General features: G+C 39.4%; 1 protein-coding gene and 1 non-coding gene across 2 annotated transcripts in view; one reads left to right on the top strand and one right to left on the bottom strand.

Annotated features, from left to right (window-relative positions):
* The window catches only part of YTHDC2 (YTH domain containing 2), a 1,963,388-nt gene that overhangs the window by 232,137 nt on the left and 1,717,604 nt on the right, over positions 1 to 13,647 (top strand). The window lies entirely within an intron of this gene.
* Positions 6,665 to 6,736, bottom strand: TRNAV-UAC. The gene has a single exon. It is a non-coding gene; the product is annotated as a tRNA-Val (tRNA).

Here is a 13,647-nt window from a genome sequence, read left to right as displayed (position 1 = left end):
GGGAGCAAGTAGCAATTCATATTCAAAAGCTGCTAGAAAAAGAGTCATCCAAGAGGTGGCCTGCCCGGATAGTATCTGGAACTTTCTCAATATTCTTTTTAGTGCCAAACCAAACAGGGGACTGGAGACCAATTCTGGATCCCAGCATCTTAAACAATCCGTTCAAAAGACCAAGTTTCAGATGGTCATGGTTCTGTCCATTCTTCCGTTTTTGGAAAAGGACAATTGGATGTGCTCTGTATGTCTTCAGGATGCGTACCATCATATAGAGATGAATGGGTGATTCAGAAGATTCTTGTGCTTCTGGCTGTGAGCCAGTCATTTCCAGTTCAGAGTTCTGCCCTTTGGTCTCACCACAGCCCCCAGGGTGTTTACCAAATGCATGGCAGTAGTAGTAGCTCTTGAGACTGCAAGGATTCAGAGTGTTTTTATACTTGGACGACTGGCCTGTCACTGCCCTGACCATGCATCAGCTCAGTATGGTAAGAGAAAACGTTATCCAGACATGTGCCCTACTAGGAGTAACCATAAACTGCAAAAAGTCTTATGTAGAACCAAGTTAAAGTCTAGCATTTATAGGAGCACTGCTCGATACAAAATCAATTATAGCCTCATTTCCCCTGTCCAGAATTCAGACAATACGATCACAAGTGAAAAAAATAGTTTGCAGTAGCAGAATCTGTCCACTTGATCTTTCAGGCTTTGGGGGTCAGTGGTGGCAGAAATCTGCTCCAATACAAATTCCCAATACAGGCAAGAGTGATCTAATGTCGTGGATTCAGTCAGAAGAGGTTCTAGAAGGCTGTTTATTCGTCCCTCTCAGCCCAAGGCTATTGTGACCATAGATGCTTCCCAGCTGGGGGGGGCATTACCCGAGAAAGACAGTCCAGGGTACATGGTCCCCCCGAAGAGGCCAATTTGCATGTCAGTGTCCTAGAGTTGAGAGCAATGCTTTTAGTGTTGCAGGCCTTTCAGAATATTCTCCCTTCAGGAACGATTGTGATTTAAACAGGCAACATGTCAATGGTTTGGTACATCAACAAACAAGGGGAAACCAGATCTTACCCCTTGTGTCTAGAAGCGCTCAAGGTTTGGCGATGGACGTTGTTTTCCATCTGCTTGCTTATAGAAACGCATATTCTGGGGAAGGCCAGTATGTTAGCAGACAAACTGAACAGGTATATCCTACTGCCTCACGAGTGGTCCCTCAACAAGGAAGTGGCGTAATTGATTTTCTGACAATGGGGCTAGCCTTGCTGCAATCTTTTTGCATCTCCCTGAACAACAAGTGCAGTATCTACTTTGCCCTAAACCCCCCCACAGGGGGAATCGGTGAGAGATGCTCTTCTCCATGATTGGCTCCCCCGGTTTACTTTATGCTTATCCCCCAATCCTTTTGATTCCAAAGTTCCTTCAGAGAGCTGCCAGGCTGAAGAGCAAAGTTATCCGCATTGCACCTTATTGGTCTCATTTAATTCATCAACCTTGGATTCTGGACCGACTCCAGACCTGCTGTCTCACCCGACAGGTATATGATGCATCTGGACCTTCCCATTCTCAAGCTGACAGCTTGGTTTCTGCATTTCCAGTAATAGCCCGTTAACGTATGCTCTCGTCTCCTGTTCACCAGATTATGTTATCATACCTTCTTAAACCATCTATAAGGAAACTTTATGCAAATAAATGGAAAAGATTTGTACACTGAACACTTAAAATCACGTGGAACTCCTTTCTGCCCCGATTCATAGCATTCTTGAATTCTTGACACTACGTTTTAATCAAGGAGCCAGTTCTTCAACACTTAAAGTCCATTTGGCAGCAATTTCTAATTTCCATATTGGATTTGATGGTTTCTCACTCACTTCTCATAAACCTTGTAAAAACGTATTACGAGGCACACTTCTGTTCTGACCTCCGTTTAAACATCTTACTTTACATGGGATCTAAATCTGGTACTGTAAACCTTGGTCCATCCCTCTTTGAACCTGCACATGACTGTGATCTTAAATTGCTTTCTTGGAAAACTTTTTTTCAGCCAGATGAGTTTATGAAGTTCAAGTTTTATCTGTGAAGCCCCCATGTCTAATATTTCATACACACAGTTATATTAAAACTAATGCACCCTTTTTGCCCAAAATAGTATCAGAGTCCAATATTAACCAGTCCATCAGCATACCATTTTTCTTTTCAAATTATTCAAACAAGGGTGAATATTTATTACGTTTATTGAATGTTAATAGGCAACTACATTTCTGTTTACATAGAACAAAGGACATCAGAACTACAGATCAGTTTTTTTCATTTGCTGATGTGAAACTGGGTAAACCAGTGTCCAGTCACTCTAGCCAGATGGCTTACTGGCCGCATCTCCTTTGTTTACAACAAATTGGATATCCCCTTATCAAAGCAAATACGTGCTCTTTCAACCAGGATCGCAGCAACATCCTCAGTTTTTCATTCAAGAGCTTCCATGGATGAAACGTGCAGTAGCAACTTGGGCTTCCCCCCATACCTTTATCACTCATTACAAATTAAATTTGATATCCAGCGGTAGAGCATTATTTGGCTCAGTGGTGCTTAGGAACATCCTTGCTCGAGTCCACCCTGAGATTTAGGTAGCTGGGGACTGTGTCCCATTAATTAAGGACAGAAAGAAAATTAACAACAACAAATAAGGAAGTTATGTACTCAACATAAAGTTCAGTCTGTGTTATCCATTTTCCTTCTTCCTCAAACTCCCCACCAACCCCCATCATTGTTTTTTTCTGAAAGAGTGAGTGGACATGTATAAAACATTTGTATACTCCACACATGATAAAGCTCCAGATACAGCCTTGTTTAGCCTTTTTCAATGTTTACTTTTATGTCTGTTTGTATAAGAATTTTCTTTATGCTGTAGCCAGCAAACAATATCTGAGGTAATTGGGGTTGGTGCATTCTGGGTAAGGGAGAAGTTCTAAGTTGCCACAAGCTTTTGCAATGGTCGAGTCAGATCCGACAGTTCAGATCCAAACCTGTTGGTTGAGGAAGAATGAAAATGGACAACACAGATGCAACTTTATGGTGAGTATGTAACTTGACTTGTTTTTTCATGTGGTTAAATACCAAGAAACTATTCCTGAAAAGATGAAATAGAAATTTATGGGCATTGAAAACAATGGCCTCTCTAAAGCGTTATTAGATCTTTGCAGTTCCTCTTTTCAGGTAGCTAAACGCTTTCTGCATGGTGGCTATGATGTCATGGAAGTCTCTAGTAGGGCAGCAACCACAGATTCCGTCATCTGAAGACATGCTTGGCTGAGGGAGAAGTCCCTCCCACACCATGTGAGATCTGTTCTTCTTCACGCCCCATAAGACAAAAATTTCTTTTTGGTCTCAAGACTGAAGCTGCCCTTAAGAAAATGGAGGATAAGGCCAAGTCCATGCATACTATCAAGGACTTTCTTCAATTCCAGATTCCTCATTTCAGCAGAAATTACCCTACTAAATATTGGTCCGTTCCAGTCCATTCTAAGCCTAGTCAAAGAAAACCCCATCGGGGAAAGGAACCAGAAACAGCACCAGTAGCCCAGACAGTGGCAAACAGAGTCCGAAAGACCAGGGAGTTTTTTTTTTTCTCTCTCTCCAAGCACCTTTATTGAATTATCACTTGTGACATAGGCAGATTTACATTCATATAAAAGTAATCCAACTTTATTAACATAACAAATGTTGTACGTCATATATAGTGCTCTATATCACATAAATTATTCAATTCCTGCCTTTTTTTTTTTTAAACAAGAAACATCTTTATTAAACCATCACTTGCTACATAGGCAGTCATACATTTACATAAATAAAAATAAACCACATGGACAAAATCCTAGTTGCTAACATTTTACATCTCAAACCATACTGACACACTCCCAGTTGCAAACAGTATACATCACTTATAATCTACCCCGAGGCTGTCAAACTCATTTACCCAGCGGGCCACATTTTATCAAAATATACAGTACGTGGGTCCGGTAATTATTAGATCACGACCACTTATTAGGGCAGTAATGTTGTACTGATGATGATGATGATGTTAATAATGGTCAGTTTAGCCAAGAAAATCGAGACATTTACCTTAATTCCTGGTACTACTGCTCCCAGAAACTTGGCACCTATTGGCCTGCACAAGTGCATCAGTGTTTGGCACTAAGGATTGAGCAGTGGCTACTTTCAGTGTTGAGTTGAGATGTTAATCAGTACGTTGAGACCCGAGTCGAGACTTGTTGAAGTTCATCACAGAAACGAGGTGTTCACAGACATAGGGACTGCCCAACGTTGACATAATGGGATATGTTGGCCCAACATGCTGATAAAATATGCCAGTATTTACACTTGAAAACTTATCCTTCAACTCTGAATTACAATGGAGCTCAGTTAGTTCTAACTGAAACTGTTCTTGTACCTCATCAGCACTAACAGAGAAAGGTTTGCGGAAAATAGAGAAATCCTACTCAAGGTTTTTAAAGTCTGCAAATCTTTCTCAGAACTCACTCACTAACTTGGAAATCTTGGTGCAGTATGTCTCGGTGTTGATATCACCATGGAAACTCAGGTGCGTCTTGCAGGAACTACCGAGTTGGAAAGTGTGCAGTATTACTTGCTGTTAACTGGTATTCGAAAAGTTTAAGTTTCAACTCAAAGGCACGAATAGTCATATAAATGTGTCACCAACTTATTGTGACCTTGCAGCCTTGTATTCAGGTAATGGAAGTGTTCTGTTATACCTACTATGAATGCTAGATCTTGAAGGCATTCATTGTCTTTTAGTTCCTGCATATCCCTTCCTTTCTCATGCTAAACCTCTGTATTTCACTTCTTAATTCATAAAAGTGCTTCAGCACAACTCCTCAGCTTAACCGACGAACATCAGTGTGATATGGTAGACAGTGAGTTTGAATTTCCTCCATTAAGCTTTTGAACTGTCTGTGGCTCCGCCTCACGTGTGTATGAAGTTCACTGCCTTAATAACATAAATTTACATGATCCAGCTTTAATGTGTTACTACAAAGCACTTCTCTATGAATTATGCAATGGACACTTTGAATGTGACACTACTATTGGATAGCTAATAGTTTTTCCTTTAAATTTGTTGCCACGCCAGCCTTTCTACCAACCATTTGAGGTGCTCCATCTGTAGCCAGAGTCACAGTTTTTGTCCAGTCTACACCTATTTTATCTAGTGCTCCTACCAAACCCTTCACTGGTACCAGTTCCACAAATTATTCTGTTACCTGCATATCGTCATCTACACCACGTATATAAACTGCAAGTTGTGCTGTGTCACATCTGTACTTGCTTCAATTGCTACAGAAAAAGCTAAAAAATTAGCAACTTTTTCTTTGAGTTGACTGTTGGAACTAATGAATTATCAGAAAATCTTGTCTGCAACTGTATTTCTTCAAAAGGCTTATGTTTGCAAATGCTTGATATCTTCAGCGGCCACCAATATACATTTTTTTTATAAAGTCCCCCTCTGAAAAAGGCTTTGACACAGCTATTTCTTGTGGAATCCTATAACTTGCCTGCACTACAGCATCACTAGCTTGATGAACACATTTAAACACGAACTGCTACCTTTTGAGTGACTTTTCTAACTCCTTAATTTTTTCTTTATGCATCTTTCCACTATATTCTTTATACTTTGAAACATGAATACTTCTGTAATTCCTGTGAATGTTGCATTCCTTCACCACAGCTATGTTTTGCTTACAAATCAAACAAGTAGGTTTTCCACTGACTTCAGCAAAAAAGTACAAGATTTTCAACTTTTCCTGCACCACATGATTCTCATTAACTTTTTTTTCTTTTCATTGAAAACATAATGAAGGTATTCAAAGTATTTATATCTATATTTATATGTATTCAATCTAGCACTCCAACTGACAAAGCAAGACTGCTGCTCAAAGACAGATTGCTCTGACAGCTACCCAAAACAATACCCAAAACCTGCTGCAGTTCTATCAAAAGCACAGGACTGACCACTACATTGACTACAGGTATCTGCTTATTTTGTTTAAAACAAGCCTACATTTTAATTTGTGGGACGTCTTCTAACTATCCCACACCAGTGAGTTTGTGGACACTGATTTGTGTTCACTGCCTGTCATGGGCCTTTTGCGCGCCCCCCCCCCCCCAAACAGGATTGACTGTAACTTTCATTGATTTGTGAAACAAATACACATTTTATGAAGAACAGACCAAAATATGAGGCAAAAAATGCTAATGGAAAGTCAAGGACAGATAACTGTGCTACAGAATAATGGAGCCAGAAAAAAATGCACTGCCCATTATTGGTATGTTGGTACTGACCTTTTGATACTAAAACAAGACAAATTATACTATTCCTTTACCTTTATGAATGCAGCAGCAGGGCAGTGAAGGTATACTACTATTTAAATGTGGACATTCTGTAAAATTCCACACAGGTGAGAAGTATGTTTGGGATAGGGACAGCAATGTAGAGACTGTGTTGATGAGTGAGCGGAGTGAGTGAGTGAATGCATGTATGAATGCTGAGGAGACTGTGTGGGTGAGCGATTTGAGTGAGTGAATGCACGTATTCATAGACTGATGGCTTGAAATGTTGACAGGATGAAAGTGTGAGTTGTGGCTTCATGTACAGACTTCTTGCATTGGCCGGGAATCGAACCCGGGTCAGCTGCTTGTAAGGCAGCTATGCTCACCACTATACCACCAGTGCTACTAAACAGCCTCTGCAAGGCTCGAACACAGGGCCCTGCACACCATAGACAATGTGATTTACCACTAAGCCATGCCAGATATGTAAGGTTGCTCGGCTGGTAGCCATGCTGTAGGAGGGCAGGCTGAAACTGGGACTGAAGTAGCGGGTGTGCTGAGGGCCGCATGTAGGAGTGTGGTGGTCTGCATGCGGCCCACTAGCCCTGTGTTTGACTCCCCTCATCTGCCCAGTTTTTTTCTCTCAAGCATTGCGTAGCTCATTTAAGTCCTGCCGCCTTTTAAACCTCATTCCTCCCTTGTATCTACTGTTCCACAGTTCCCATTTTTTTTCCTATGTAGCTTGCTCCTACCCCTTTCTAAAGATCTCCGTTCCAGTTGTTTTATCTCTGTTACTATATTCATTACTTCCAGCCTACTCGGAGGCGATCTCTGCTTAACATACAAGGCCATGTCAAACCCAGAGCTGTTGGACATGCTACACTTAAAGAAATCCCAATCCCTCAGAGCCACACGCTCCAGGGATCTAAACCTTGTCATCACAATAAACAAAACATGCTGGAGGGATAGGTTCCTGACCCAGAGACTCCCCAGACTCTGGAATAGATTGCCCATACATGTCAAGCAGAGTGCTTCTTTGGACCTCTTCAAAAGGAACCTTGACGATTGGATGGGAGAAAGGAAATTCACCCCGGGGATCACGTCAGTTGTCCTGCTAGACAGGGGTCCAGGGAAGTAAATAGTGTGGGGGAAGAAATAGCCAGGGCATTGCTATGGCTAGGCTTGTAAAAGCACTAGGGCTGATGGCCTAGTACCAACCTATGAACCTATTTGGGAGGCATGCATATATCCCCCCATTGTTTTTTGTGATTTGCTTATCCAGTCTCTCTTCCCAATCCTTTTTTAACCTCCTCTGATTCTTAGTTGTTATGCAGTATTTTTATATGCTGTACTAAATATTCCATTTTAATGGCAGCTTCTGTTCTAGATTATATTAAAAATTCTACCAGTGCTGGTCTTTCGTTTAGAACCCTCCTATTTATTTTTGTTTGCCTATACTGTGGTATCAACCCCTGATAGGGAAGGCAATCTTTAACCTGCAGTCCAAATAAATTCTTGGCATCTTCCCATTCTGTCATCCTTCTCTATCTGGTTATTTGCTCTCAATACCTTGGTTCCTTTGCCAGTTTTCTCCATTAAATTCCAGCCCCTTCTTGCCTATTGTTTGTATCCCTATTTGCAGTCATCCCTATCAGCAGAATCTCCTTTCTCCATTCCGTGTCAGTTTAGTTCTTAAAATACTTTCTGCTACTTTATCGATATGATATGCTGTATGATTGTTATCCTTAAAGGCCTGCATCCAAAATCCCAGTCTCTCCTTGTTTCTTGAGCGTCCTTCCCATTTCATCATCATCCTCCCTTTCCACTTTGAATTATAGTTTTTTGCTTGTGTTGGGTATAGGAGTCTTAACTGTGTAGCTCTGAAATACCCATTCAGATTGGGTAATCCCAATCCACCCTGTTTTACTGGAATAATTATCTTATCCCACGTGACTCTTGAAGTCTTCTCGTCCCAGATAAATTCCTTCAGCTCTTTATTAATTACTTACCTGTACCTTCTCCTCTGGTTGATTAAAAATATGCCTGACTTGTATACAAGACTAAAGGGATTAAAAACATTTTAACTGCTTGTATCCTACTGTCTATATCCATATAAAAAGTTTCCATTTTCTCAGTTTTTGTATTGTCTTTTGTTTAATCTCTTCCCACGTATCCTCAGCTGCCATACTAGAATCATATTTATTCCATACTCCTAAGTACTTCATTTTGTCATGTCCCCATAAATATGGGTATTTCTGAATCTGTTCGTGTGTGTGTACATAATCAGCAGGTATTGCCTTTGTTTTAGCTTCATTAATTTTGTATCCTGAAATGATCTGAAACTGTCTCAAAATGTTCCGTAACACTATATTGTCAGGTATAAAATAATATCATCTGCAAATGTAGACGGCTTTTTTTTGACTACCATACCAATTATATCCTTGAATTTCTGAGTCCCTTATTTTCTTTTCCAGTGGTTCCGAATAGAATGCAAATAATAAAGGATAAAGAGGACATCCCTGCTTGGTTCCTGTACTCAACCAGAAATTATCAGAGCAGACCCCAGCCACTTTCATTTTTGCCTCTGATTCCTCTTTATCTTCCTAATCAACCTTATAATTTTTTTCAGGAAATACAAATGCGTCCATTGTCCTGCTCATAAAGTCCCAGCTTCCTCTGTCAAATGCTTTCTCTGCATCAAGACCCACCACCAATAATGTTATTTTCTTACAGTCTGCTTCCGTCTGGATCATTAATGTTCTGTTAATATTGACAAATGTTTGCCTTCCTTCCACAGCCATATTTGTCAATTTTGGCAGTACTTTGCCATTCCTTTAGTCATTATGGACATGAACACTTCATAATCATGGTTTAGGATTGAAATGGGCCTCTATGAAGCTGGATCTGATGGATTTTACCCTGTTTAGGTATTACAGTTACCACTGCTTTCTTCGAAGATGGTGGTACTTCTCCTTCTCTTAAGATACTGTTAAACAAAAACTTCCAGATCTTTATCAGTTTTTTTCCTGCTAGCTTTCAAACTCCGCAGGAATATAGTCTATTCCTGGGACTTTCATGCAGATTGGTTAAACATCCAAATTTGTATCTCCTCTCCTCCTATCCTAACGGTTAGTAATTCAGCCTCATCTGTCTCAAATATTGACATATTTAATTCTTCCATAAACATTTCTATTTGTATCTTTTCTTGATTTTCATATTTCTCTTTTTTATAGAGACTCTCATAGAATTTCAAAATATTTTTAATACCTCTACAAGATCTCTTGGTACCTTCCTTTGTTATAGGCTCCCTAAGTTTGGTGATGGGCCTTTCTACTTTACCAGAGTCGTGCTATAAGTTTTTGTGCTGTGCTGTTATCAAAAAACAGTTGCTTAACAGCAATCATTCTATGCTTGTGCATATTATTGAGGTAGTCCCTTATTTTCTGCCTAGCATTCTGCAGTTGATCCTCTTCTGTGAGATTCCCCCTAGTGTGCAATACTTTAACATTTGTCAGTCGCTCTAAATAATTCTTGTTACTTCTTAACCATAGCTCCGTTCCTTCTATTTCCACCCTGTTTTTAAACTTCACCTTAATTTTTATCACACTCCCTAGCTATATTTTCAGAAGTATTTTTTTTTTCCTTTCTAACAGCTCCTGAATAATCTCTGCTACCCATTCCTTAAATTCCTCTTTTCAACAGATAGGTGGGAAAGCGCCAGTGTCTCATTTTTATTTCATTACTCATTGCTTTTATTATTGGCTCATGATCTGAAATAGTTATTGGGTGAGTATTTAGACTTTCAATTAAATGCACATATTCTTGTGAAATGTAAATTCTGTCTAGCCTAGCTCAGTTTGTATATTTTGGGGAATAATATGTAAATTCACTCAGAAGTCCTATTACTGAATTCATTCACAAATCTACCTTCCTTTGTTATATGTTCCCTTTTGGGGCCCCAGGCACATCTTCACTGCTACAAATCAAATTCCAGTCCCCACCTATAAGTAATATTCCTTGCTGAAAACTGATTATTTCAACCAGAATTTTCTTAATCTCCATTATAGAAGTTTTAGGTGGATTTTAAATACATGCCATTGTAATCCTCCTCCCTTGCCAGTAGCTTCTTACCACTAGAAATCTGTCATTATTATCTTTTTTTTTTCTATCGCTTTTGGATCTCCTCTTGCAATTAATTAAGTCTCTTTTTCTGTGTCCCAGGTATTCCACTGAATAAGCTTCCTGGAAACCTTGCTTTATCAAATTTATGTGTTCAGTTCTTTCTAAGTGTGTCACATAGCTGTTTGCACTCAACAATTTGATATAGTTCACTGCTCTTTTTTGTTTGTATTTATCTGTGAGGCCATATGCATTTAAAGGCTCTAATGAGAGCATCATGGTATTAAAAAGGTATTATTCCCAAATGTTATGTATAGCACCTTTGTTTGTTTAAATGCCAAGCTCCAGCTTTTGTGTTATAGGCATACGCTGCTTGGCAAGTTTAACTTTTATACAGTTGTTTCTTGTCATATCCATTTTGAGCGTATGTCACTTCTTATAAAAGTTTTTGTTTTATTGAAAGCCCTCAAACAAAAAAAAAATGCCGACACCCCCCCAGTACCTCCTAAAATGTATTAACGTAATACTAACACACAAAACTATGTATACCTTCAAATATTGGAAGTTTTATCCTCCCAAGAGAAACAAAAGCCCAAACTGACACCCACACTCGCAGACTTGAGTTAACCTGAAATAATGGTTATCCATGCTAAGACGCATGGTGCATCCTCTACTTCTAAGTGTTGATTGGTTTTGTGCTATCTTTATAGCTCTCCCAGCTGGGAAAAATCCTGAATGTTTTCAGAGAAGATCAACTACCTTAGGAAAGCCCCTGAATGCTTTCAGAGAACATTATCTACCTTGGGAAAAACCCTGAATGCTTTCAGAGAACGTTATTTCCTAGCCAGTTTCTCTTTTCTTTTTTTTTCACCCAGCCAATCATTCTCCATTCGAGTGTCACCAGTTTCTCTTTATCAGATTGTTTCCATGGGGACATGGGAGCCAAGCAACCAATTTCTCTTTATCAGAATTTTTCCATGGAAATATGAAGATTAGCTGGAGAATTGTTACTGAACATGCATGTATTTGCTAGACATAAAGCCTCATAATATTCAATGTTCATTTTCATTTACTTGTGCTCTTTTAATACTTGTTAATATATTAGTCTAAGGTCTTTAATCTAGTCATTCCCCCATGCAAGGATGAGAAAAAACACATTGATTTTTCTTTTATCATGGTTTTTAACCATGGTTCTTTTTCTTTCCTTTTTTTTATATGTCTACATTCCTTAAAACTGAACAAGAAGAAAGAATGAGGAAGAAAGAAAAGAAAAAGAAGAGCAGCAGCACCTGTTTACAGTTCCCATTACACATGCAACTAACTGAAAAAAACCTACCCTATAGCATGCAAAGAGAGCCACATGCCACAGAAGTGGCACAATTTAAGAAAAATATCTTTACTTCTTACGGTTAACTTTCTCCCTCCTCTTCCCCTCCTCAAAGCACTTTTCTGAACATTAATGACATGAAGTAGGCCATATGCTTTAGGAGTCCTCCACAAGTCCAACAGATTCTGAAAAAGTCCAATATTTTCTTATTTTCTCGTTCTGTCATATATCACAAATATAATTATTACACTGTAATCTCATATTAAGTTACTGGTTTTATTACTGTTAATCTCCAAAATCCTGTCTTTGCTTCATTTCCAACATACTCTTGATTCTTCTAGTCTATTCTTGTGCTCCCTTCTTTCTCTCCGACATTTTCCATTGAAAATTTTGAGAATTTTTCATTGGTACAGTCCCTCTGTGGACTTTATTGCCAGAAGAACAAGAAGCAGAATCTCGTTTTGTTTCACAGCTTTTTTTTATGGACAAACTTTTATATTTCCTCCTTAGCATGTACTTCATTAAAAAAATATTTTATCCTAGGGAAGAATATGTTGAAGGCAGCTGGGTATAGCAGTTTGAATCTCACACCTGCATCTCGACATTCCCCGAGTAGTGGAATAAATTTGCTCCTCTTCTGTCTGGTGTACAATGAGTAATCATTTTCCACTAACACACTGCTGTCTTCCACTTTTAGTACTTTGTCCTTCTGCCACAGTTTAGTCTGAATCAACTCCGTCTGCTGGTAGGATTGCATCTTTACTATTAAGGATCTAGGTTGCTTTCTTTATAGCCAGGTTTGGAGCATACACACAGTGTGCCCTTTCAGCTAACAGCTCCTGCCTTGGAATACCAGTCCAGTTGCTGATGTGTGCTTTCATAAAATTAATGTAGTCTGTTCCTTCCAGCTTCTCTGGTATAGCTAAAACTCTCAGGGTTTCCCTACGTGCTCTGTCCTCTAATTTTTTTTAAATATCTCTTCCTGAGCAGTCTCATATTCAGCCAGCATTTTCTTCATTTTGACCTCTGCCTTTTGCAGCTTTGTCATCTCACTTGGATATCTGTTTAAAGCTTTTCCATCCTTTTGCTGTTTGTGTTGATATACTCCATAAGTGTTTTGTTTGTTTTAACCAGGTCTGTATGCATTTGTCTTGTATCTTTTTTGTAGGTTATTGGAAGTCATGTGTTGGATTGCTTTTTGCTGAACAGCTGCAGAACTTTCCCCAATCAGTGTTTTTTCCTCACTTTTTGTAGCTGATTTTTTCCATGTCTTCTGTACTTCTTTATTCCTAGCATTCAGGCAGTGCACTTACTAGCCAGTTACTGAAATGTATCCATAAACAGAAGTCTACTGGCCTTCTTTGCTGAGTTTCTGTTTTCACACTAGGAGAGCTAGAAATAAGCTGTTACTCAATGTGCAGCCATCATGCCCTGCAAAGGTAACCACCATGAAAAATCTCTCCAAAGCTAACTTTAGGCTCCTAAAACAGATGTGGCTAAATTCACAGCACCCATGCAAATGGAGAATAGTTGCATGACTGCCGAATCATACACCAATGCACTGTACGAACACGTACACAAATGCATGGATCTCACCATACCCAGTAGAACCAAGACGCTCTCCTCCAAAAAAAGGAAGCCAGTCTGGCGGCCCCCTGCCATAAACTCTACAGCAGAAGGAGTAAACTGATGCGGAATAAGGTGAAGTCCCAAGACTCGAAAAAAACTCCCCTTATCAGCCTCAGAAAATAATTGATATCCCTCATCAAATCCTCTAAAGCTAGTTATGAAAACAGAATTGCAGCAGATAGTAAAGACAACCACAAGATCGTCTATAGTTATGTAAAGAATCTCCATGGTAATACCCG

The sequence above is a fragment of the Protopterus annectens genome, chromosome 17.part0 (assembly GCF_019279795.1).
Source record: "Protopterus annectens isolate FY-2018-M chromosome 17.part0, PAN1.0, whole genome shotgun sequence".
Lineage (NCBI taxonomy): Eukaryota > Metazoa > Chordata > Ceratodontiformes > Protopteridae > Protopterus > Protopterus annectens.
The sequence above is the reverse complement of the archived record's forward strand: the minus strand, read 5'-3'. Positions and strand labels throughout refer to the sequence as shown.